This window comes from Drosophila montana, unplaced genomic scaffold, assembly GCF_035044405.1.
Source record: "Drosophila montana isolate Dmon_TW-CO22-7 unplaced genomic scaffold, ASM3504440v1 contig_1624_1, whole genome shotgun sequence".
NCBI lineage: Eukaryota > Metazoa > Arthropoda > Insecta > Diptera > Drosophilidae > Drosophila > Drosophila montana.
In genome coordinates this window covers 1,950,902-1,966,626 of record NW_026996559.1, presented here as the reverse complement: position 1 = coordinate 1,966,626, position 15,725 = coordinate 1,950,902, and the positions used below count along the sequence as shown (strand labels likewise).

Here is a 15,725-nt window from a genome sequence, read left to right as displayed (position 1 = left end):
GGCAGCTTGGCAAGTTGCTTGTCCAAGAAGCACCGACAGCAAATAGAGCGTGTCCAACTGTGTCTGCAATTTGAAAGTGCCGCAAATGAATCAATGATTCAATGAATCAATGAGTCAATGAGACAATGAGGCAATGAGGCAATGAGACAATCATAGCGGTTCGGTAACATGCCCCGAATTGTGGCAACACTACGATTGCCTTGCGCTGTGTGTTCTTGAGAATTGTCGCATGGGGAATTCTCTCATCGCATTCCTTGGCACCACAGGCGGCATCGGCCTGTGGTGCCACTGCGACTGCAACTGCAACTGCGAGTCCGACTCCGACTCCGATTCGCATTTGTATTCGTATGTGGCGCGAGGTCTTGACATTGTACCTTGAGCAGTGTCATGATTTGCTCTCGTTGGTGCTGCTGCCGCCTGTTGCTCATGTCATCGTCAAATGTAAATGAAAACCTGCCACAGCAAATCAGAGCTAATTGTTTGCCGATTGTCCATGTGTGTGTGTGTTTGTGTGTGTAACAAGGCATGGCCAACATTAACGACAGCGTCCACACCCTGTGGGCGTTGCACATAGACAGAAAACATTGCTGCTCCACATTTGCCAACGGCCGTGCACTGTTGACTCATCGAGGCCGGGAGAAGGTTTTCGGGGCAAGTACTAGCAACAAGCTACTAGCAACTCGCCACTCGAACTCGCCACTCAACACTCGCCACAGCAACTCGCAAACACTCTAAACCAAGTTGCAGTTGCACAAGCCGAACTATTGATAAACAGTATGTGACGCGCTTGACTGGCTGTTGCCACAACGAAATACTTGGCAAGGCTCAATCATGGCTGCAACTACCAAAGTTGCTTATTGCCAAGTATTTATATCTAATTGAATTCACGAGCCCACAGCTCGGCCCATATATGTACTTATGAAGTCAACGTCATTTACTACATATTTAACTCTGGAAATGTTTATCAAATCCGAAATCGAATGCAAAACTCATCAATTGCATTCGGCACCTTTGATCGGACGCCCACAGCACTCGCTAGTATCTAGCCCGATCGGTCGACACCATGTAGGGTTTCACCTCTTCGATTTGCTCAGCAAATCTCACATGCAATATTTTGTTCAATGAGTTCGCATGCGATTATTTTAAAAATAGAAATTATTTGTAATTGTTATATGAAATAAAAAGCTAAACGACCTTATTTAATTGTCTTGCAATTGATATTCTAAGCAGAAATTGGTGATGTCAACAAGCTACTGGCTAGAGTGTGCAACTAGCATATACCCTGTATCCAGTTAAGAGGTGTGTCTTGATCGTTCACAAGTTCTCAGAATATAAAAAAACGACTAAAAAAGGGTGCGCTTATTGTGCCAAAGCATAATCCCTGACATGTGAGCGTGGCCGACTATAAGATACCCTCTATAATGTATGATATTCTAAAGAGCCCTTGCATATATTCAGTTTCAAGAACTTAAAATTAATAATGGGAATAGTAGCCAATTAGTCCTGGGAGACAATGACAATACGGCTCTTTGTGACTTATCGAAGTGGACGTGGCATTAATATTTTTTACTTGAATAGCTGAGACGACACACAGAAACAGTATTCCCTCTTCCAATTTATGAATAGAGTACAAATATTCTCACAAATTAGCATATTGTTATAAATACGGCTATTAAGATTTGTTAAGTTAAATGTTTATTCAACGTTCAACAAAAGAGGCTATAAAACAAAAGATAAAAAGAAATATACATTAAATTAGTTATATAATTTAAGCAACAAAAAAATGTGAAACAAATTGCCTTCATTTAAGTATTTCTTGTTATTTGAAAATGAAAGTTACTGCAGATTAGGTAAAAAATATTTGTTATATTTGCGCAAAATGTTCGATTCATATAAATGTTTTTTTTTTCTAAACATATTACTCATACGCCAGGTGGTCCGGTTGCCACAATTCGTTTTCCTAATTAATTAGCAGCTTTTTGTGAGTAAAAGCCTCTCTCCCCATCTCGCTCTCCCTCTCTATCCCCAGCTCTCTCTCTAGCTCTCTTTAAGACCAAACAAGTTACAAATCTTTGAGCATTTACTTGAAGCTATCAAGAACTTCTCAATTTCTAGTCACTTTCAAGATCATCAAATAATGGTTTTAGTTGCCTAATCAGCTGTCAGACTTTTTCTGTTGCATGCCGCAATCTGTGCCACTGTCTGCTGTTTTTTTTTTGTTTTGTTTTGTGGCACTTTGTCATCGGTCTGGCAGCAGCACTCGCATATGAGCACATATATGTATATGCAGATATGTGGGCGTCTTGGCAGTCCAAAGTTATTCGAGTCCAAGTCCCTGACAGGCCACAGCGAAGCATTTCATGGCACGTCTCATGCCTCATGGCTTATATCTCATGCCGCATGCCTCATGCCTCATGCCTCAATCCTCTTGCCTTCTGCCTGCTGTCCGTAGTCTCCAGTCTGCAGTCTGCAGTCTGCAGTCTGCAGTCTGCAGTCTCGAGTCTAGTGTTTGTGGCTTGTCATTTGCCATTTTTCACACTGGAAGCTGGCAGAAGGCGAACGCAAAGTACAAAGATAAACATTTTGCATGGCCATTGCTAAAACTCATATAATTACAAGAAGCTGTCGCCGGGCAGCCCCTGACAACAACAACAGCAAACAACAACAACAACATCAACAACATCAACAACAAAAACAACAAAAACAGCAAACAAATGCAAAAATACAGTTTGCAAATTTGCCAAACAATGCAGATCGCTGGGCACGAAGTCGCCAAATGTCGCATTGATGGAACTTTTTCTTTTGTCGGCTGCTCGGCTGCTCGGCTCCATTTGCTGTTGCAGTTGCCCCATTCCCAGCCCCGCTTACCCTCCGCTCGCTCGTCTGGGGCTGCGGCCTGGCCAGTGTGGCAATTATGGGTCTCGACTCGTGCCACGCGTCCGCATTTACTGTACCAGCAAATAATGTGCACTTTGCAGCTCAAATTGTTGCCGCAGTGGCCGCACTTCTGCTGCCGCCGCCGCTCAGCTGCAGCAGATTATCGACTGCGATGTTCGATGTAGCCGAATATATACGTACGTATGTACGTATGTTTGTATGTACAGTAGAACTACTTTAATGTGGACTGCATTAAACGAAGAATTTTATATGGGAATATCTGCACAATCGTATCGAATACTTATTTGGAGAAATACGATATGGACGGTTTTGCTTGGTTCAATTATGAAATTATTATTTCAAGTCTTAGCTTTGATATGTTTTTAAGCCCAATTAAACTCGTTCTTGGAACGGAACAGTTTCAAATCAACTTCTAATGACTCTTAGGCTAAAAACAAAATAGCCTTAAATAAAGAACGCCAATGCTTAAAAGATTCTAATTGGAATTAAAGCTAAAAAACAGTCTGAAGTTCCATCTGTGCTTAAGCAATCACTTTCTCTCTCTCGCTCTCCGTCTCTGCATCAAATAAAATTCCTACGATTTGGGTTATTTCTCTCTCTTTGTCTTTACATCAGTCCTCATTTACTCTAATATATTTATTACTTTATCTCTACAAAACTATTTAAACCACATATTTTAACTTTTTTCGGACACTTTATTTTAATGGACTTGTTTTGTCTTATGAAATGTGTAAGACATATTTTAAACTTTTTACAACTCTTTTAAAAATGTGCCTAAGAAACACAAGAAACTGACAGCTTAAACAGAAGCCATATAGGTACATACATAAAATATAAAACTTAATGCTCGTCATATTTATCTTTGTCTGGAATAACCAACTCAATATACTATATATCTCTATATATAAAACTGTTTGTCCTGACTGACTGACTGACTCACTGACTGACTGACTGATTGGTGATCAACGCACAGCCCAAACCGTAAGACCTAGGAAGCTGACTCACTGTAGTTACCTTATGTGATGTAGGTGCACGTTAAGACGGGGTTTCGGGAAATTCCACCCGCAAGTGTGGAAAAATCGCGAAAAACGTTTATATGAAACTTTTTTGTTTACCATCCGATCGGCCTCAAACTTATTTTCAAAGATCTTTGTTCAAATTCATTTGAGGGGTGTTTCACACTTTTAGGAAAATCCGTTCCTCCTTGGTGGAAATGGAGGTCAAAGATTTGGTGGGTGACGTTTCGCGCTTAAATTCGTTTCCAAAGATCTATAAGAAAAATCATTTGATACGTGTTTCCCACTTTTCGCAGAATCCAAACTTTTTTGTGCGAAGTTTTAAATTGTATCCGATTTGCTTCAAACTTTTTTTTAAAGCTCTACATAAGAATGTAATAAATACGTTTTTCAGCGATTTGGGAAATTCCACTCGCAACAGTGAAAAATTGGCGGAAAACGTTTGTATGAAAGTTATTTGTTTACCGTCCGATCAGTTTCAAAATCATTTCAAATTTGTTTGAGAACATTGATTTTATAACATATGTACGTGCCACGGGCAAGGCCGGATTATACCCGCTAGTATACATATATATATATATATAAGCTGTATTTAGTATATAGCTAGTATATGTATATATGTATATACATATATAACTGCCACATTCTTGTGGCTATCAGAGCATATTTTATGTTCAATTTTGTCGAAAGTCCTCGTCCTCTAGTTTAACTGTACCACACTGGACATCCACTGTAAAACATATTTGTATGTGTACATATGCTTACATATGTATCCACATACATGCATACATATGCATACATATGAATGTACATACATATTTATATAGCCTGTACTCAAATTGTGTGGCAAAGAGCAAGAGAGACTGCCCCATCGTTTATTGCAGCGACTGCTAAAATGGAGCAACTGCGGGGCTGGAGCTGGAGCGACACAGTTACAGTTACATTTACTGTTACTGTTACAGTTACAGTTGCAGTTGCAGTTGCCGCTATAGTAACGGTTTAGCATTAAGCGCTGCGACTGGCGATTTTTGGTTTGTTTATTTCTGTTTTTTTTTTTTTGTTGTCTTTTTGCTTTTTTTATTTTTTTATTTTGGCAGTAGGTTCACAACGAACGCGGCATGCGCTGCTCTTGAGATTTGGGCAATTTTGTCCAGGCCAACTGGCAATTGGCAACTGGCAATTGGCAACCGTGCAGCATGCCACATGGAGCGCTGCCATATCCGAGTTGTCCATGTGCCGCACGCAGCTGAGAGCAGCGTACTGGAAACGAGAGCAAAAGCAGTCAATGTTGTTGTTGCTATTGTTGTTATTGTTGTCGTCGTTGTTGTTGTTGTTGTTTTGGCTTTTGGTCACCCATTTGTTGTTGTTTTTTGTTTTTGTTTTCTTAGCAGTTTAGCGCCCGTTGTCGTGTACCCGATGCCAGTGTCCACGTACCAACATTGGCCTAATGTTGCACATTGTGTGCTGATCTTGTTTATTATGCAAGAAAGCTGCCAAAGTAAGCCAGCGACAACAGCAGCAGCAACAACAACAACAACATCATGCACTGAACGCAACATTGTACACACAACCAAAAAAAATCAAGAGGAAAGTAATTTACAAAGGCTCGAAACTTTCATACCCTTTGCAGAGCTAATATTTTAAATACACACATTTTTTTAAGAATCTTGAGAAGAAAAGACGATCTATTAAGTTACAGAATAAAAGATAGATTTAGACAGATGAAGACGCTTAATATTGTGCACCGTTAGCTAAAAGAACATAGGATCAGGAAACATATTCCCCTTTCTTCCACGAATGGGATTCTCACAAAACACAAACATAACATAGTTAGAGTAAAAATCACTTTCAGAGTATTTCGTAACACCCACCAGGAAAACGAATGCACTTTCGTATTATATCATTCTCAGAAACTAAAAGCTAGATATGTATGTAGATATTGGCAGTAAAGATTTATATGTTTGCTTTAATTAATTTGATCAATGGAATTGTGCAAACACAAAACGTGAAGCATTCAGTACTTTCACGTGGATGGCGCATTGCACATACAAATGCCCAATTTCAGGTCGTGTTTATTAATATGCATATGACAAGATACCTTTTGCAGTTGTTGTGCTCGTCGTTAATAGCTGCCCACTGTTTCACTTCACTTGATGCACACAACAAAAATAAATAAATAAACAATATATATATGTACTTATTATAATTTGTAATAAGAAACACGCACCGAACTCACATAAAACCAAAATGAAAGGCAGCGCGTGCCAAGTTCGATCGTTGAATCGTTTTCAAAAGAACCCGCCAAACGCGAGTGCATAACCATAAAAAGCTGATCGCAAGGCTACAGCTACACAGCTACGGCTACGGCTACTGTCTATTGTCTACTGTCTACTGTCTACTGCTACTGGACTGCCAGCAGACAACTGCGCGAGCGGCACGCTGCGGGCTCTGCACTGCGCTGCGTTGCGAGTCGCGACGGCAGCAAAATGGAAACGAAACGCGGCAGCAGGTAAACGAAACGAAGCGAATCGAAACGAAACGAAAGTGGGCGTCAAGCAGCGTGCGTCGCGTGTAGGCCTAAGGCATTTGGAAACAAACTGAAACTGGAACGGGAACTGGAACTAGTCTGAATGGTTCTGCACTGGGGCGACATGCGGAACTGGGTCGGGTCAAAGGGTAGCGTTTAGCTTTTAGCCAAACCTAGCAACTGTTCCGCTCGGGACTTGTTCAATTTGATCAGTATTTCGTTTTTTCTTTTAACTCATGTGTAAAAACTAGGCATAAAGGAAATAACAAAACATTGGCAAACAAGTTAGTTTTATCTAAATTAGTGTTATCTAAACGAATGTGTTTTAGGATATATCACTAACCATGCAACATATTTATGTTGTTATACATATCTACATGACTGGCTGCAAGTATTATTAATCTTCTTTTTGCATTTTACAATAAGAGATCAAAGATATTGTAAAATACTGTTTTGGATGTATCCACGTATTAACAAAATTTGCATCTCTAATGGGTACCCATTTTTCGCATATGGAGACAACGCTTTCCTACAATATCAATAATCTAAGTCGTCAGAAACCTTATGATAATAGCGAGATGAAAAGGTCCTGAAACAAGTTTACTTTTTCTTTTACACTATAACTTGATCTTATATATACCATCATATTATGTACGACAAGTGAAAATATAGAAAACATTTAAGCGCTGACAATAAAATTTAAATTTTAGAATTTGACAATAGAAATAAAAAGTGCACCCCTATTACATTTTTCCAGTCCTCGAATGTATAATAAGGATTAAGGTTCGAAACACAGGCTAGGTATAGCCAAAGGCCCTGTTTTAAATACAATTTTAATATTTTCTTACTATATGCTATACTAATTACAACAAAAATAATAATTATAGTAGAAGTATTGTTCTAAAATGTTTTTCGCAAAAATGTTATCAAACAAATTTTGAAATATGCTGAGGTGCAGACTCAATTAGAGGTTAAATGTATTCAAGAACTTACGATTTCTTGTTTTATATATAAAGTGTTTATGCACATTTGTCCCAATTTCTGCCCTTCAAATAAAATAAAGCTTAATTATAAGCATTTCTACTGAATATATTTCTCGAAAAACTTGATTCAATGCCACATTTGTAGTGATATCCATATCAAGCACGAATAAAGAATCATAATAAACGTGCCGCCGATTCTCAAGCATTTAATGCTCTTCCTGTCCAAATCGCCCCATTGGGAGCATAGCGAAATACCAACTCGTAAATTTGCTATGCCACCTGCCACCAGCCATTTGTGTGGGGCAAGGTCAGCGACGAGTTGACAGCCCAAGTGGCCACCGGTGAGCATCGATGGTCGCGTGGATCGCCTTGATTGTTGCGGTTCAGTGCAACTGGCGCGGAAGTGATTTTCTTTGCTTAGCGTTATACTCTTCCAGAAGGTATTACGTTGCAATTCAATGCTGTGGAGCCTCTAAAGTAAATATACATATGCGAACAAGCCTCGATTATATTATATCGGAAAGCTACATCATACAGTCTGTCTTATATTATCTTGATTATATTATATCGAATAACTACATAATACAGTTTTTCATAGGAATGTCAGCACGAAGTGACTAAGCAAATACTTAAAGAGATTTTCGATAGGTTTCTTAAGAATTCACTTAAAGCTGTTGAGGTCTAAGGGTATTCAATCTTCGGCTTGCGAAGATAGCCGTTCTTGTTTGTTCGTTTTGTTCGCATTGTCTGGCCCAAGTTGAGGTCGGAGCTTCCTCTGGGGGGCACTGTGCAGCGTTGCAGAAAACTAACCGCTTGGGAGCACTGAGACACATTTGTACAAGACTGGCCTCAAGTCCGGCATAAATTAGATCGGCGATAGCACAGAAACTATGACTGGCAATCTCGCAGATCAATAAGTTCGAAATTTGCGCTGATATGTAGCATACACATACTTAGACTTGAAGCTATAATTAGAGAAGAATTAATCAGCTTACCTCAATCTGTGGCTGGAATTCGGCTTGGCTGCCCGTCTGGGATAGCAGATCTAAAACAGGTTGTGTTCAATTATTATTTGGCCAGCGCCAAAACAACACATCACAACCAAAACACACACAGATACACACAGTCACAGTCACACACGCACACAGAAAATATTCTTTTTGGGGTTGAGCGAAAAGTGCACACAGCTTCAGCAAATTATTCGATTTGCATTATTCGAGTCGTATATCATAAATCATGTGTGCGTTACAAAAACAAAACAAAAATGTTTCAAAATTCACCGTAAAAAAAAGAAGAAGAAGAAAAACAATATTTGAAACCGAAAAAAATGAAAGGTATTTCGGTGCCAAAAAAAAGTTGTCATCAACAAGAAATTAACAACATTTAACACTGGGCCATTAATTATACAAATAACTGTTGCTAGCGTTTAACAAATATCAAATTGCCAATGATGAGGGTACACGGCCATTAGGAGATCCCGCAAATTAGCATTCGTGAATTGAATACACTCGTTTTTATAGGCTACCGGCGAAACGAATTCACTTGCTGTCAACTCTGCGACAGACTCTTAAAATCACTTTTGACACTTGGTCACTTTGACAGCGGGTCACTCAAACGCTCCGCCAAACAGTCTGCAAGTTTATTCGGCGATTCGAATTCTACTTGGCGCGCCAACCTGTATAGATCTTCAAATGATCAATTCGTCTGTTTAGTCTAGTCTCTCAGCTCTGCAGTGCGAGTTCACGTCAGCTCTGGCCGAATGCACAACACCGACTAACGCGCACGTCCCCCATGTGATAAAGCCAAAGCTTTGCCGCAGCTGGCGGTGGAACAAGCGCATTGCGACTTAAGCTGCGATCACACTAGTTCCAGCTACTCGGCGTGGCAGTTGGGAAATAGCGTACATATACAAAAACGCTGCAATAGCAAAATATTTAAATATTTATAAATCTGAATATGTCCTTAAATTTATTAAGGTGCATTCTTTTTCTATTTTTATACCCTTGCAGAGGGTATCATAATTTTATGTCGAAATGTGTATCGTCTGGAAGGAGACATCTCCGACCCCAAAAAGTATATACATATATTCTTGATCAGTATCAACAGCCGAGTCGATATAGGCATGTCCGTCAGTCTGTTTGTCTATTTCTATTCGAACTAGTCTCACAGTTTTAAAGCTATCGTCAGGAGACTTTGCATACGTCCTTCTTTCTGTTGCACGCAGTTACAATTGATCGGAACCGGCTGGATCGGACCACTATATCATACAGCTGGCATAGGAAGGATTGGTCGAAAATTAAGTACTTTTATGAACAAATTTTTTGTTTATCAAGATATATTGACCAACTCGGGATTTATTAATTTCACCATGCTCTCGATATACTTATATGCAAAATCCTATCAACATCTATATCATAAAGCTGCCATAGGAACGATCGGTCGCTATTTTTATTTTTTGTGTTTATTAATATAATATCTTTTAATCTAAATAAAGCATAAAACTGCATTTACCTCCATTGGCAGCTTGCTTTCCACTCTCAATGCACTTGTATAAAATATTATATATTTATTGAGAGTAAAAAGTTTCTACTATTCAAGGCTTAACTTCAAATACACATTGCTGAAAGTTTAGATTAGATCAAAATATTGTTATTTGAAACACTTTCTTGGAAAGAAGTTGACCTAAACTCAGAATTTATCGCTACTTAAATCTATAAATGACATGAATTTCATTAATAACGCTGCAAATTAAGCGACCAGAATAAATGGTTACGACTGCGGCCGTATGTCAATCATGCTCTTTTACATTAATTTTTACATAAGCCAAAACGTAGCTTTAATCGGTGCTAAAAAGGTTAATGGAATGGAGGTAAAACCAAACGAAAAGTAGAACAATTCAATCGATACATATACGAATACCTACATTAATCACGCGGATTTATGGAACTTTCGTTCATCTTTTTCAGTCCCCAATAGATGAGCTGTCCAAATAAGCCAATCAGGGGCTCGACTCAAAAGATGGTGTGTCGATGAATTAATGCTTTAATAGTTTAGTAATAGTAATAGTAATAGTAATAGTAATAGTAATAGTAATAGTAATAGTAATAGTAATAGTAATAGTAATAGTAATAGTAATAGTAATAGTAATAGTAATAGTAATAGTAATAGTAATAGTAATAGTAATAGTAATAGTAATAGTAATAGTAATAGTAATAGTAATAGTAATAGTAATAGTAATAGTAATAGTAATAGTAATAGTAATAGTAATAGTAATAGTAATAGTAATAGTAATAGTAATAGTAATAGTAATAGTAATAGTAATAGTAATAGTAATAGTAATAGTAATAGTAATAGTAATAGTAATAGTAATAGTAATAGTAATAGTAATAGTAATAGTAATAGTAATAGTAATAGTAATAGTAATAGTAATAGTAATAGTAATAGTAATAGTAATAGTAATAGTAATAGTAATAGTAATAGTAATAGTAATAGTAATAGTAATAGTAATAGTAATAGTAATAGTAATAGTAATAGTAATAGTAATAGTAATAGTAATAGTAATAGTAATAGTAATAGTAATAGTAATAGTAATAGTAATAGTAATAGTAATAGTAATAGTAATAGTAATAGTAATAGTAATAGTAATAGTAATAGTAATAGTAATAGTAATAGTAATAGTAATAGTAATAGTAATAGTAATAGTAATAGTAATAGTAATAGTAATAGTAATAGTAATAGTAATAGTAATAGTAATAGTAATAGTAATAGTAATAGTAATAGTAATAGTAATAGTAATAGTAATAGTAATAGTAATAGTAATAGTAATAGTAATAGTAATAGTAATAGTAATAGTAATAGTAATAGTAATAGTAATAGTAATAGTAATAGTAATAGTAATAGTAATAGTAATAGTAATAGTAATAGTAATAGTAATAGTAATAGTAATAGTAATAGTAATAGTAATAGTAATAGTAATAGTAATAGTAATAGTAATAGTAATAGTAATAGTAATAGTAATAGTAATAGTAATAGTAATAGTAATAGTAATAGTAATAGTAATAGTAATAGTAATAGTAATAGTAATAGTAATAGTAATAGTAATAGTAATAGTAATAGTAATAGTAATAGTAATAGTAATAGTAATAGTAATAGTAATAGTAATAGTAATAGTAATAGTAATAGTAATAGTAATAGTAATAGTAATAGTAATAGTAATAGTAATAGTAATAGTAATAGTAATAGTAATAGTAATAGTAATAGTAATAGTAATAGTAATAGTAATAGTAATAGTAATAGTAATAGTAATAGTAATAGTAATAGTAATAGTAATAGTAATAGTAATAGTAATAGTAATAGTAATAGTAATAGTAATAGTAATAGTAATAGTAATAGTAATAGTAATAGTAATAGTAATAGTAATAATAATAATAATGTTAGAAGTGATAATTCTACGAATAATAATAAAAATGATGATAATAGTAATATTACATTGTTTTTATTAAAGTTTTTTCATTGAACTGAGCTCGTCTGAACGCAGCTTTACCCTGACGACGCGCAACAAGTGGAAATGAAACGAATGTGAAACGTTTTTGCTGCATACAAGAAGGAGAACGGGCAAAGCGTTGGGCCGGGTGGGGAAGGGCAGGGGCGGGTACATGCCTCAAATATGCTAATGATAAACAATCAACATTAAAACATTTAGTGAAATGTATTTTTTTCTGGTATGGTGGGCGCAAGGATATACAAATTTGCAACCACTTGTCCAACTAGCTCACAATTTATGCAAATTTGTTCATTATGAAACTTGCAAATCGGTAGGGGAAGAGTTATTGCTGGGGCAAAGACAGATAAATGTGTCCATATGCAAATGTGGTTTTATTTAAACCTGCGAAATGTAAACGATCTTAGTGGGGAAAAGAAGTGCATGGTTTTATTTTTAACACACTGCATTGGCACACATTAGACTCTTCTGATGGAATATAATCAAAATCGCTGGCTTATTAAGCGTTTGCATAAACTGATTAATAACTTTTCTAAACAGGGGATCAAATTTTTTAGGGTAATTCAATCTTTTTTGTTCAATTTCAATTTGTTTCTTTGTCCTCTGGAATCGATCAGAACCTTCTGATCTCTACTAAGCGAAAAACTGTGATATAAGGTATAGTTATAATGTTTGTTAGCTTAAATGGTATTAACATTGAGGGGTATTTATAATGGTGGGACATGGCCTAATACTGTAGGGTGTTTAGATGATTCCCCTCTTAGGTAGTTCGCAGGGGTGCAATCAATAATCTTTGAAGGCGCCTCTCTGTGATGGGGTCAGCCAGAATCCTGGCGATCGCGTTCGGATGCCGCAGCAGCTTGTCATCGTAGAGGCTGCCAAAGAAGTTGATCTGATCTCCGATCTGTGTTAGGCGGAGATCGCATTGATGGGAGATGGATGGGTCGGCCACCTTGCGTGCTGCCTTGGCATGGACTATTCTTAGTCGATGTAGCTGGTACGTCGATGCCGCGCCTAGTTAGTAGTTTATTTGTTGAGCATCTCCTTTTATATTGTTTTTTTTCATAAATGGGGAACTATTACAATGTGCTACAATTATTTTAACCCTGATTTCTATTGAAGAATTCGATGCCACTTGTTTGTGATATTTGCTAGATTTTCTAAGTGTACGTGAGTATATTAAATAATCATTACATTTTTGAGTCAATTTACCAACCGAAGCGTCGTTTTCGTGCCATAATTATTGTGTTGTTTATATTTGCCATTGAATTAAATTGCAATCTTGTCAACAATTTGTTATGTTCTAAGTTTAATTACCATTTCAAATGTGAACGAGTTGTTGGCATGAGCAAATGAATATGGCTCATTCACTTCACTTATGGCAAGTCGCGCTGAAAACATGTAAATTATGTAATAATAGCAAATAAAGTCAGGCGTTTTAATGAACTCCGAGTATCTTAATATCAGAAGGCGAGAAAACTATCTAAAGTAGAAATTATTTTTACCACAAAACAAACTTCAATGAAGCATCCAAATTGAATCAATGTGTTCATAATTTATTGTAAATTAACCAGACTAATTTAATCAAGTTAAACATATTTCGGAGTATATTAAATGGTAGGAAAGGTTCGTTATATTAACTTTTAATCAACATCAACAGCTGAGTTAAATTAGACATTTCCGATTGTCAGCTTCTGGCAATCTCATATAAAAGAAAGAGACACACACTTCGATCAGATTCTTTTGACAATTGCACCCCCCTCCCCCCCCCCCCTTCCACATGGAGATCTAAATAAACTGATTATTTCGAGTACGGTAAGACTGCATTATGAGCTTCGATTCAGGGAACCACACTGCGATAAGTTGTCTATCGAGTGGCCATAGAAAAAAGTGCGCAGACGGAAGTCGTGGCAGTAAAGCATAAAACTACAATAATAATCGAAACAATTAAACAAAGGCAAACTGTAAAATATACGTATCTATCTATAATAATAACAACAACAAAAACTACCATAACAATAATAAAGTTGATGACTATTGACGGCAATGATTGCGAGCCGATCTAAATCTGACGTTTGGCACAGCCAAGGAATGGCATGAATGAAAAGGGGAGTGGGCAGGGTGGGGGGTAGGTCAGTTGGGAGGGGCATGTTGGGTGCGGCGCCAACGTGAAACCTAACGGCAACACTTTGGATACACACAGATCTATATACATACACCTATATGTCTATATTATAAGACCTGTGTACATATGTTTGAATTTTTTTTCCGCCACATTCTCCAAGGACAAACAACATTTTAGTGAGCGCCGCCGCCGGCTAACGGCAAAAGGCAGTCCGAAGCTGAGATTGATCTACAAAGCTCAGCCTCTGGTCTCTGGTCTCTGGTCTCTAGTCTCTAGTCTCTGGTCTGGTTGAGTTTTTCGCATTCGCGTTGCCAACTTTCCTTTTTGTCTGTATACATGTGTGCTTGTCTGCATGTGTATTTGTGTGTGTGTGGGCACAAAGTGTGCGGGCGCACATTAAAACAAAAACAAAAACAAAAGCAAAAGCAACAACAACTAAAACCGAAACAGAAAACTAAAAACTCAGCACAGGCAATGCCAATGAGGGCACCACATTAAAAAGGTGTGGCAACTCGGCTACGTTCTGGTGCAGCAGAAATAAAAAAGAAACACAAAAACAACAACAACAACTGCTCCATACGCCAACATAGCAGTTAAACTTAAAGTTAAAGTTAAAGTTACAGTTACAAATTCAAAAGCCTCCAGCGGCAGGCCAACAAAATGGCATAAATAAAAATTTGTGTTGGCTTTTCAGCAACTTGAAACAAAACTTCAAGCCACACACGCACATACACACACACACACACACACTCACACACACACACTCGCATACAACTGTTAACAGCTAGAACAAAGCACCGAGGCGCCAAATACCCTAACCTGATATAGTCAAATGACATTTTTAAGACTGATGTTTACATTAGACAGTTAACATTTACTTTGAATAATTTTCAATCATATAGCGAAGAATTGAAAAATAGAATTTCAAAATATGCAAGTATAACTTTGTTATTTTTGATCCAATATAATAAACGTCAAAAATATATATATATATATACAGGAAAATATGCCAATTGTTATGTAAATATTTTGATATAATAACTATTGTGTTATTGTTACAAAATGTTAACTGTTTTTTGTAGGAAATTGACTGGGTGCAAAGTAGAAAATGCTTGCTGTGCCGATACCTACTACTTATGTATGTGTGTGTCTGTATATACTTGATAGAATTTTATAGTAACACGGTAGCTTTTAATATAAGTTCAAAAGAAAAGTTAAAAACACGTTAAAATGGAGGAACTACCTTCTAATGTATTTAACTTTATATCAGGGAATCAAACCGAAACTGGAATCGAAATCAGGAACCGCTAAGTTCAGATTTAAGTTCAGAGCGAGAACCGGAACTGGAACCGACAAACATTTCGTAAAGCTTTTACGTATTTACTCCATTTCTACATCTATCCCGAAAGAAATTCTTTACATGCCATTGTAACTAGTATCTCGATAATATATTATATTTTCATTTTTCAGCAAATAAAATAAACATATTTAAAATTAAAATTAAAATAAGGTAATTGTGGTCGTATATATAAATTTAAAAAAAATAAAATTTTATTTAAGAAAATACTCATTTGCTTAAATGAACCAAACAAGAAAACAGCAAGGATTAAACTTGTATTGTAATTAATTTGTTAAGAAAGTTATGAAGCGCAGATTAGACTAATTTTCGTATATT

The 15,725-nt window shown here is 36.3% G+C and overlaps 1 protein-coding gene across 6 annotated transcripts in view; it reads right to left on the bottom strand.

The window, feature by feature from the left end:
* LOC135440596 (hormone receptor 4) overlaps positions 1–8,727 on the bottom strand; it is a 49,439-nt gene extending 40,712 nt beyond the window's left edge. For 2 of the 6 annotated variants that reach the window (XM_064699852.1, XM_064699850.1), the window contains exon 1: positions 6,013–6,309. The gene's annotated coding sequence lies outside the window, so the exon portion shown is untranslated. Of the gene's footprint in view, positions 1–6,012; positions 6,310–8,419 lie in introns of those variants that run through there. The other 4 variants (XM_064699851.1, XM_064699854.1, XM_064699855.1 and 1 more) reach the window with 4 other exon arrangements.
* Positions 8,728–15,725: the final 6,998 nt, after the last annotated feature.